This window comes from Sinocyclocheilus rhinocerous, unplaced genomic scaffold, assembly GCF_001515625.1.
Source record: "Sinocyclocheilus rhinocerous isolate Xijiao unplaced genomic scaffold, SAMN03320098_v1.1 scaffold2146, whole genome shotgun sequence".
NCBI lineage: Eukaryota > Metazoa > Chordata > Actinopteri > Cypriniformes > Cyprinidae > Sinocyclocheilus > Sinocyclocheilus rhinocerous.
This window is the reverse complement of record NW_015623444.1, coordinates 345138-357046: the sequence shown is the minus strand read 5'-3', so window position 1 is coordinate 357046 and position 11909 is coordinate 345138. Positions and strand designations below refer to the sequence as shown.

General features: G+C 36.7%; 1 protein-coding gene across 1 annotated transcript in view; it reads right to left on the bottom strand.

Moving 5' to 3' along the window:
- LOC107741064 (inactive ubiquitin carboxyl-terminal hydrolase 53-like) overlaps positions 1 to 11909 on the bottom strand; it is a gene marked incomplete at its 3' end in the record, with an annotated part of 32839 nt that overhangs the window by 19927 nt on the left and 1003 nt on the right. The gene's annotated exons all lie outside the window — the stretch shown is intronic.

Below are 11909 nucleotides of genomic sequence, written 5' to 3'. Positions count from 1 at the left end.
TACGGTGGCCGAGAAGTGTCACAATTCTCACAATTCTGAAAACAAAATAACAAATTACAAACGCAAATGCAAGTCTAAAAAACAAAATGAAAACATTAGAAGAGGTAGGTATAGTTTGAGACAGCGCCATTGGTTTGGGATTACTCACCGCTGACTGGACGAGACATCTGTCAATCAACGTATACAGGAAGAACCAGCCGAAGAACAGCAGAGTTGTGGTAGAAAGTTCGGAGATGGTATTAAAGTAGCTCCGTTTAAATGTATTGTATGAATTGCCCTTACTATGGAATAAAAAATACGGGGTGTCTATTTACATTTAGTTAAAAGTGGCTGTAAATCATCAGCTCCAGTGGCGCAGATAGATAAGCGCGTGTCGTTGGCTTTTTGACGCGATCGACCCGGGTTTGATCCTGTCTTTTGCCGAACTTTTTTTTCCTCCATTTTCAAATCTTGTATTAGCAATGGATTCTATTTACACTATGTTAAAATAGCAGGATTTCTACTATCAAGTATACTACTTGTTGCAAATAGTGGCAATTATCTGCACTTCAGTATTGTAGTACATTATAAAACAGTATGCAATAATAACGAATCCATTGCTAATACGAGATTTGAAAAGGGAGGAAAAAAAAGTTCGGCAAAAGGCGGGATCGAACCCGGGTCGATCGCGTCAAAAAGCCAATGACACGCGCTTATCCATCTGCGCCACTGGTTGATGATTTACAGCCACTTTTAACTCAATGTAAATAGACACCCCGTATTTTTTATTCTATAGTAAGGGCAATTCATACAATACATTTAAACTGAGCTACTTTAATACCATCTCCGAACTTTCTACCACGACTCTGCTGTTCTTCGGCTGGTTCTTCCCTGTATACGTTGATTGACAGATGTCTCGTCCAGTCAGCGGTGAGTAATCCAAACCAATGGCGCTGTCTCAAACTATATCTACCTCTTCCGGTTTGTCTGATTTGTCTTTGTGTTTTCTGACTTGTTATTTTGTTTTCGAATTTGTCATTTTCTGACTTGTTATAATGTTTTCTGAATTGTTGTTGTGCTTTCTGAATTGTTATTTTGTTTTTTAGACTTGCATTTGCGTTTGTAATTTGTTATTTTGTTTTCAGAATTGTGATTTGTTTTGCACTTCTCGGTCACCGTAATATAGCCTAATAGTTACAGTTGCATTACTTAAATCTCACAACTCTTTACCGGTTTATCGTTTCTAGTAGGCCTGTATCACTCAAGCAGTGTCAATTAAATTAAATTTTTTTTTGCAAGGATTTCTATGAGATCAGGCTGAAATAATGCATTCCTCTGATTCCAATATTAAAAACAGAACAGGACATTAGGTTTCCAAAAATGTTCCACACACAGTTTGGTTCTTGGCTTGGAGATTGTGGTGTGGAGGTCTGGAGAAGATTAAGGGTGGAACTGTATGATTTGGTGAAAACAGAGCCAAAAATAAGCACATGTGGGAGGTTGTTTGTTACTTTTGGTTCTAATTTCAGTTTCTGATTATCCGGTTATAGTTTTCTCAAGACCCTTTCAAAATAAAGGTTCCAAAAAGTGTTTTCCACAGCGATGCCATAAAACACTTTGGCCATTTTTGGTTCTCCAAAGAAACTTTCAGAAAACGGCTCTTAAATGAACCCTTTTTTCTAAAACATTTTAATCTAAAGAACCTTTTTCCACTATAAACAACCTTTTGTGCAATTGAAAGGTTCATAGGATGTTAAGGTTCTTCATGGAACCAAAGATACCAATAAAAAAAAAATACTTTTTTTACCCTCTGGTGTGTCTTGCGTGGTGGTCAAAAATGGCAGAATTTTCTTTTTGAATAAAATTAATGTACTATGATTTAGTTCAATTTTTTTTATATTTTGTATTTTTTGGTGGATTGTATGGTACTAAATTCTATTTATGCAATAGTTATGGTCCATTTATTACCATTGACCATAATTACCACTTATTACCACAGACTTCAGTTCAGTCTCTTTTTTAAGGAGACACTTTAGCAGGCAGATTATTGCTGGAAGTTTGAAAAAAGTTGTAGAAGCTTAAGTTTATTATTATCAAAAATACACAAAAATATTATTTAAAATTTTATATGAAATGTATATTCTCCATGTTTTACTCTACAACTAGGGATGGAACGATTACCGGTTTCACGATAAATCACGATAAAATGCCCTGACGGTTAGTATTATCGTTTAAAATTTAATTATCATCAAAACCGTATTTGATTATCGCGATTTTGAAAACTCGCGGTAAATCCTGTCCAGCCAGCATCAGTCTGGCCAGAAGCAGCATGCAATGTTTTTTTTTTTTTTTGCACGAGAGGAAATGGCGGAAGGCAGTGATGTTTTCAGTGTATCAGTTCTTTTTGAACATTTTCATCTAATTTTAACAAAACCGTGATAATATTGATAATCGTGATAACGTTGGTCACTATAATCGTGATATAAAATTTTCATACCGTTACATCCCTATCTACAACTGTGACAAAATCGAAGCCATAAACGTAAACAAGTTGTGTTCCAAATTTGAAGTTGTTATCTCAAAAAATGAGCTTTCATCGGCGCTGATAGCCTTGTGGGCAGCGCGCCGACATAAAGCGCCGTTGCGCTATGGGTGTCCCGAGTTCGAATCCCGACTCAAGGACCTTTCCCGATCCCACTCCCTATCTCTCTCCCACTTCCTGTCAGTTCTGATCTGAATAACAAGGCAAAAATGCCAAAAAAAAAGAGCTTTCAGTAAGATTTTGTTTGTGTGCAGTACCAAAGATTTCCACTAGATGAAATTGGTTTCCCATTCATTTCCAATGATAATTTCCATCATTTTTCCAGTACCATTTAACGTTTTTGAACCATTATTTATCTATTTATTTTCTCTTTTTTGTGTGTGTGCGTGTTCACATAGCAAGTGCCAAAAACAAGTTCTGCACCATTCCGATGAAGTAAAAAATCGAAAAAACCAAAACGTAAAATGTTTCGGTCAAAAACTACCAAAGAGCACCAAAGGGCTAAGAGTGAATAAAAGCTACGTATTTGTCTCCAGCTCGTGTCACTCACTTAGAAAAGGCAGACATGCAACTGGAGGTTTCCTAAAATTAGAAAAGCGTCATCAAATGAAAAAGTGTTCAAACTTGAGAAAGCATAATGTCAGAATGATGTAGGTTAATTTTTGTACTGACTGAACTCTATCAGTGCACTGACAGCAATGGAAACCTGTTAAACAGCATTTCATCCACACTGGTATTCAAACCATTCAGAGGTTTTGAGGTGACCAATAGAGCATAGTTTGACCACTGATCTATTAACAGTATTTCTGGTTATATTTAACAAAAAAGCATGTAAACAAGGCAAAAACTGCTACTTTGAGGCTACGGGGTGCCTTTCTCATTTGCAATGTGCTCACAGTCTGCCATAGCAACAGCATTCCAGTGTGATCACTTATGCCACAGTGTTGCTAAAGAGCTCTTGTCTTCAGGATTAGGCTCCGTGTTCGGCCCCGGAGACACACCTCCACAAAAACATCTCACACACGTTCCAGTTTGGGCCAACCACAACTAGTTTGGTAGAACATGATGTTCAGGCGTTTTTTTTCCTTTTCTTTTTTTCTCTGAAAAGTCTATTAATCAGTCTGTTGTCCTATTTCGAAGACACTTATGAAATATAAACAAAAAGCAGCTGGTTCAATCTCATAAACTTCTCAACCTGTCTTGGTCATATTTCAAAATGAAGACTTTACTTTATGACCGCTACAATTTTTTTGCATTGTGGCATTATTTTAATGATAATTAAGCATATAATGTGAAAAAAAAAAATCACTCATGACAGTACTGCATTAAAAAGGCTACTGTCACACTATCATAATGGCTACTGGATAAGGATGATTTTTTTTTAAAGGATTAGGAGGATTTTTATTTGCTCTTGAGGTCTTTGAAATTAATAGATTGAGATAAAAAAAAAAAAAAAAAATGAAAGAAAGAAATGAAAAGAGAAGAAAGAAAAACTAGACAAAAAAATACACAATTGTAAACTTCCCTAATATTTCCATGTGTTAATGGAAATATTAGGGAAGTTTACAATTAGAGATGCACCGATCGATCGGCCAGGGATCAGAATCGGCCGATTTTCCTCATGATTGGCCTGGATCGGTGATCGGCCGGTCAGTCTCACTTCTTTCTGATTTCGAGCCGATCCGTTTTGTTACCAGCGGCACAGGCAATAACATCAGCCAGCATTCTCGCTCTCTTCTCTCCGACGACCCCTTCTCTCTCACACACGTCTCATTCACTCCGGTTAAATAGTGCTTGTATTGCGCATTATTTTAGTCATTCCCACAGGTTTTGCGCTTATACCAAAAGCACACGCACCACCACTGATCAATATTAGTGGAGCGCATAAACCGCGCTCAGTCTCAAACAGCTTGTGAGCCACAAATACCAAAATGAGTGGCTAACTGCGCTAAAACGTTCAAACACATAAAAAAATTGTCAAAATGCCCGTTTTGGCGAGTATCCAGTTAAACAGTTTTGCAAGTCAGTTTTGGAATGTTAAATAGTTGAGAAAGAGAACGCATGTTGCATGTTGTGTAACAGTATATTGGGTCCGTGGATAAACTCTTAAAGGAACCGCAGTCCAATATTCCTGCTGCTGTCTGTCATGTTAAAGGAGTCATATGATGCAGCTAAAAAGAACAGTATTTGGTGTAATGAAATGTGTTTATGCGGTTTAAGGTTCAAAAAGAAGAGCTGATCAGACAGTGAGGGAGCTCAGTGTAATTTATGGACTCAAAACACTGGATGTGTTATTTTACATTTGATTACTTTAATTTCTGTAGTATTTCTTAACTGAATAAAAACTTACTTAACCTGAAAAACTTAGTTTCATAGCTCTCTTTATTCTATTGCATTTATTTGTGCTGTTGTTTGCCATTTTTTTATTTGTTCTTATTTTATTACTGACTTTTTACTTGTGTTTTTTTATTAAAATAAAACTTTGCGTTGAAGAAAAGTAGATTTTTGTTTGTATATGCTGTCAATTATAGTTCTTAGAAAGAAAATCGGAATCGGTAGATCACACTAACAAAAAATCGGAAATCGGAATCGGCCAAGAAAATTGCAATCGGTGCATTTCTATTTACAATTGTGTGTGTTGCTTTTTTTTTTTGGTAGCCTATAGATTTTATTGTAAATTTAAGAAGTGCAGATTTGAATTAAAGTCAGACAGGATTATTTTTAATAATGCATTTCAGTAAGAAAGATGCTTTTCACATTATAGCAATGGTAATTTGGTAGGAAAATGTCATGCCTCTCAAGACAATATATCAAATACTAAACTAACAAATATACTATTTTCTCTTTTGATTTTAGAGTGCCATATGGTCTTTTTTCATGAGATGCATCCATGATAATGTTTAGAAGGGGAGGTAAATGTAAATACCAGTTAAAAAGTAAAAGTTAATAAATCATAAATCAGATTATGAATTGTAATAAAACTACGCACTAAGAAAAAAAAATCTATAAAAAAAAAGTTTTACAAGAAATTACAACATTTCTTTTCACCCTAAAACAATACAATACAACGTGTAATTCAAAATACAGGCAAAACTCCTGTGAAAAATATTAACACAATACATTGTGTCCTATTTTCACAGACTGTTTTTCTAGAGCGTGGGAACTAAAAACCTCCCTACTTCCATCACTCAGACATTCTTCTTTGAATTATGCACACATTACACACAACAGAAAAACGGGATTTTGTTTTAGCCCAAGATCTAACTGCAATTTAGGCTACTTTTTAGGAAGCAGGATTATTTCGGGGAAGTATTATTGAAAAAAGCCACTGGATAACGTCACTGGGGGTCTCTGAAAGATGTCACCCACTCTCCAACATCCCATTTCTTTGTTAGAGGTCTGTTTTTAACTCTCCACAAAAAGTCGCAACTACTTCTGTTTGGACGTCTCAGATTTCAGTTCTCAGCTCTAGAGAAAATGGAGACATCAGCCCCACATTTACCTCCGCAGTCGTCTGCGGTCTTATCATCACTCGCAGTAACAGAAAGCAGCGTGCCACAGAGCGAATCATAGCTCCCACAATCAGGTGATGATGTAGCTGGAGAGCGGAAAACGCTGACATTATGGGTGATGCTTTTTCTCCTGAGCTCATGAGCCACAGTCATGGTCATTCATCCCAGCGTGACACAAACTTGGCCAGCAAGAGCGAGGGTGAGGTAGCGCAGAAAAAAAAAAAAAGAGGCGAATGACAAAAATACAGTACCTGCCATTAGAAAGCTACAGCATCCACACTGCCTACTGTACATGGCCACTGCATTATAAAGAGTGAGCTAAATCTGTGCAAGATCAGATCTAGCTGATGATCACTTGATGCTAAGCCAAGCCTCACTATTTGAACACTTTGATACATACCTCATCCTGCTACGTTTGTGCAACAGACACGAGCAAAACCTCCAACTGTATGGTTTATTAAGAAGAGTTGTGCAAAATGATCAGGCCTATCATTTTTGATACAGCAGATGGAACAAATATGTCTTTGTGAAAAATAAGTGCACTTAACTAGTGTACTTCAAATGATAAAAGTATTAAAAAAAAACTGTACTTGAAGATAATATAGTAATGAAATAAAGTACACTTAAGTGTACTTAAAGTATACTTTCATGACTATGTTGGACTAAAAAGTAGAGTCAAGTTGACAGTTTCACTATAAAGTACTTTAAGAAAAATTAAAATTGGGGGGGGGGGGTTTACATGACAGTTTTCAATAAAAAAGCGTTTTTTTTTTGGCTGTTCTTTTACATGACAATGAGGTTTTGGGGGCCTGAAAGCGCAAACTCTAGTGTGTTATTTGAGCTTACAGTACATTTTAAATGTATTAAATTGCAACATCATTACATATGGAGATGTACTTAAGTCCTACTTAAGTGGGTCAAAAACACATTGCTATTAACATGACTTTAAGCATCTGAAAACATCGCATTCTTAGAGCATATTATTTCTTTAAAAAGTACTTATTTTAAAATATATTTAAGTGTACTTCTTTTTCACAAGGATGGAATCAGAGCACAAGAAGGCATATCTAGGCACCAGAACTTCATAGCTACAATGTAATGATGACAGTCTGGTTTCAGTCATGCTATGTGACTCTTCCATTCCTTACCTAATGTAAGTGAGGGTATCCCCCACCCTTTCTACAAAAAGTTGAAACGAACTGCACATTACATCATTTCCTGTGCTCTCATTACGCCTTTGACCAGCTTCCTAATTTACAATGACTCACTGAAACTGTGACATTTTTGGTGCAAAATCCTGAAAACAAAACATGCAACGGATTTAAAGGGACAGTTCACCCAAAAATTTAATTCTGTCTTATAAAACGGAGAGTTGCGGTCCTTGATTCTGATTGGCTGAGCCTCGTTCGAAGCTGTCAGGCTTGGAACGACGTGAGGGTGAGTAAATTAAAACAATAAGCCCCGTGAAGCTGTGGTTTACAGTGAATTTATAACAGCTAAGGGGCGTTATAAAACCCCCTTAGCTGTTATAAATTCACTGTAAACCACAGCTTCACGGGGCTTATTGTTTTAATTTACTCACCCTCACGTCGTTCCAAACCTGCATGAGTTTATTTCTAGTTTTAGTTTGGTTTGACTTCTACTGTATGGAGGAGAAAAATATCTTATTGCATGTTCCACAGAAGTTTTAAAAGAACATGTAAATGATGACAATTTATATTTTGGGGGGAACTCTCTCTTTAAGTGTGTTGCCAGTTTTGTTTTCAAGACCAAATGGATTGATCAAGACTTTTCTTTGTATATAATCTCCCACACAACATCCTACTCGCATTAAACTGATTTACTGGTAACTGAATATTCAAGACATGAAATAAAAATAATAAATAGCTCCTTCTCGTTATATATTAGTTTTATATTATCTGCCTATTAATTACCTACTGCTGCTCTAAGATGATAATTTCGCTGAATATGGAGCTCGAGGTGCTGTAATGTGCAAAATTCAAAGCTATGATGAACTGTCTAATCACAAATGGTTTAATATCTCTTCTATGCTAATATAAAGATCCCTCCGCAGATCGACGGAGAGGGGATTCACAGAGTAATGAAGTGCCTGCAGGTGTAAATCACTCAAAAGATCATTTTGTTTCGTAACGTGTAACAGAAAATTTACACTGATAAAATATTAAAGCAAGAAAATGGATTTCTGCCACACTGCCGTCTACAAAGTTCAAAAGTTTAATGAGCACTTCTGCTTTTTTATTTATCGACTCGTTCTTCAACTCCGACTCAAATTTTCCACGTAACATAACTCATGATGATTTGCCTCGAAAAAGAGATGTGGCCAAATTGCATCACATTCTGGTTACATACAGTACTTATTTGAGGCAACAAAACAACAACACTATTTACGGACGATCTCCTTTCCTTAAGAAAAGAGGATATGTATGACAAATTAAAGTAGATGTTGCGAAACAGATGCGAAACAAAATGTCTGAGTCACAGTACACTGACAGATTATGCAAATGTACAACAACAGAAATCTAGTCAACAGACTCCAAAAACAACAATGTAACGATGCATTTGATTCAATGTTGCAATGCATGATGAAAATATCTAAACAAGGTAGGAGTCTGAAAATAATTTGTATGAGAAACAGCTGCAGAAAATGACAGATGGATAGTTATGCAATGAAACAAACAATGATTTTTACATCTATAAATGATAATCCAGGCCTGAAAAAAACAGGAGTCTTGTTTTGCAACCAGATGCATTCGGGAAAGACTGTGATCATGTCACACTGAAAATGACCAAATGACGAATACGGACGGCCAAAAAAATACATCACTCTTTTCTGACAGCAAACCCACAACAATTACTACACAAAAAGTAGAGTTTTCCCTGGTGGGCCGCACTGCCGAGGCGAAACCCGACACGCTCCTGAAACCCTGAAACAACACAGAGGGAGCGGCAGAATTCCCGAAGGAACGGAGAAGGCTGTTTTGGCTTCAAGCAACAATGCTGCGGCCGTTTCCTGTGTGGGCTTCCTGTTGGTCATGCGTTGCGTTCAGCACTTTGAGTCCAGAGACACCGTTCAGGTCACGGCAATTAAACACATAATACATTAATACTTAGGTGACAAAACAACTCCTGAACAAACAAAAACAGATTTATCGAGACATCAACTTTTATCAGTGACTGAAGTACAATATCCTCTCTGAAATGTACTCTACTTCCTAAACGCTTCCTCGCTTTCTTTACGGCTTGCCAATAAATGTCAAATTCACAATGCGGCCACTATCTCGCTTTCCTTTCATTTTCTACCTGAAAAAAATGCTTTCCTCCGACAGGGTTTAAAACATTTATTTCAGCGTCAGTGGCTTCATGCATTATTAGTGCGGTGCTTAGTCAGACACTTCCAGATAGTCAGAGGAGGATTCCTTGTAAACAATAACAAATGAAGCAGCTGGCTGCTGTGCTGAGAAGAGGACTATTTTGATTCGGTGAGATCAGCAAAAGCTTCTACTGCTTTGGGACGATTTACCCATAAGCACCTGTCAGTTACTTTAGGAGTAGCATCGTGACAAGCATAAAAAAAATAAAAAAAAACAAGTATGAAGAGAAGAGAAACTCTCATAATAATGAAAGAATGGCTTGCTCGCCAATGGATCTTCTGCAGTGAATGGGTGCCATCAGAATGAGAGTCCAAACAGCTGATAAAAACATCCCAATAATCCACAACCAATCCAGTCCATCAATTACAGTATATTCCTGTGAAGTGAAAAGCTGCGTGTTTGTAAGAAACAAATCCATCATTAAGGTGTTTTGTTGATTCTGGCTAAAATATGAGTCGTCTATCCATAATATTGCTTTCTCTTCTGAAAAAGTCATCTCGTCTGAATCAGGAGAGAAATATGCACAAATAAAGCACTGTTTACAAGCCAAAACAGATCTAAACAAATATGTGGGTGGATTTTGATGTGAGAGGACAACAGCAGGTGGACTTTCTCACTGTAGTGAGTGTTATTATGGATTACAGTCTTGTATTTTAGCTGAAAGCAACAATTTGTTAAAGTTGTAAAATGCCTTGATGGATTAGTTTCTTACAAACTTGCAGTTTTTCACTTCATAAGACATTAATTGATGGACTGGATTGGTGTGGATTACTGTGATGTTTTTATCAGCTGTTTGGACTCTCATTCTGACGGCACCCATTCACTGCAGAGGATCCATTGGTGAGCAAGTGATGCAATGCTACATTTCTCCAAATCTGTTTGATTAAAAAAAAAAAAAAAACAACATCTAAAAACTACATCTTGGATAGCCTAAAGGTTACATTTTCAGCTAATTTTAATTTTGGGGTCAACAATTCCTTTAAGGTAAGACTTGTATGTGTCAGAAAAGACAATCCAAACACAGCCTCAACTGTTATGTTCACTTGGCAATGTTGTCCTTTCATGTATGATTCATAAATGTGACATCATTAAGCTCACACAAACAGTCCTATCTTTCTGTCTGAAACACACGCGCACAAACATGCACACGCCTATGCAAAAACTATGAGCGCATTGCACTGCGGTAGTTACAGGACGTATTCAAACCCAGTCATCCTAGTTTCCACAAACTCAATCTGCATAACTGGCCTTTCCACGAAACTCCTCCCTGAACAATTCCATTCATTTCCACCAGGAAACACCTTGGCAGGGTACAGCTGTTAACTGATCTGAAGTCAGTGTTTTCTACAGATCTGCGGGCGGTTAGGAAACTGAACTGATCCCAGATGAGAAGTGCCACAGTGGAAGACGCAGCCGGTTCTGCCGCATGCCGTCTCGATTTCACTGGTGTGGGGAGAAACGTAGGCAACAGCAGATCAAATACAAGCATGCTGAAAACTAAATGACTGTTGCCCAATCTCACAATACTCAAGTCTCACATTCTTTGGTCACTACAAATATCTATAATTTGTTTACTGGGACTAAGGAGTCACCACACCATGGCATATCCTGAGGAATCAGAGGGAAAGCAAATGTGTGCGTCAATTTTCTTGTCTAACTAAATGAGCAAAAAAAAAAAAAGTTGACATAACTAGCCTCGTGCATAAGTGCCAAACTTCTGCAATCGCATGGTGTTCAAATGAAATGCACGGGCAGCAAACTTTAATGAGAAGAGTGCTTTGGCAGGTGTGTGGAGCCAATTTAATCAGCTGTAATGTTTGTTGCAAAGAAACGAATAACATTTGCATCGCCAGATGCAATACCTCTGCTACAACTTCTCTACCTCTAAAAAAAAAAAACTTCTGTTGGCTCCAAAGGGGGAAGAAAAACTGCAAAACTACAATTCCTCAAAACGTGATGATAATTTATCCGTTTTCATTAAGCTATTTTTACTCCCCAAAGACATAGCAATAATATTAAAAAATTAATTTAATTCAAAGACAATGTTGAACTAATCTTTAATTTTCATTTACACTGCGAGAACTCATTTTTAATCAGTATGTGTGTATTTCTTTGCAGTAAATACCCTAGGAAGCTTTTAAAAAATCTTTTTAAATGAAGATTTTTTTGTCTTGATTTTCAGCAAGAAACTCACAATGCTTAAAAAGAACAATTTGTAAACGGGTAAAAAAAAAAATTGAGATAAATCCTCTATACAAGTGCATTATCTTGGGATTTTTCCCTGGTTTTAATCATGTTTGGATATTTTCAGTGGAAAAAAAATTAAGAAAATATTTTTTGCAGTTTAAGCCAGTGTAGGTGTATCACATAATTATTGTCTCAAATATATATATTTATATTCATCACTTTAGTTTAAGTGCATTATCTTGGGATTTTTCCCTGGTTTTAATCATGTTTGGATATTTTCAGTGGAAAAAAAATTAA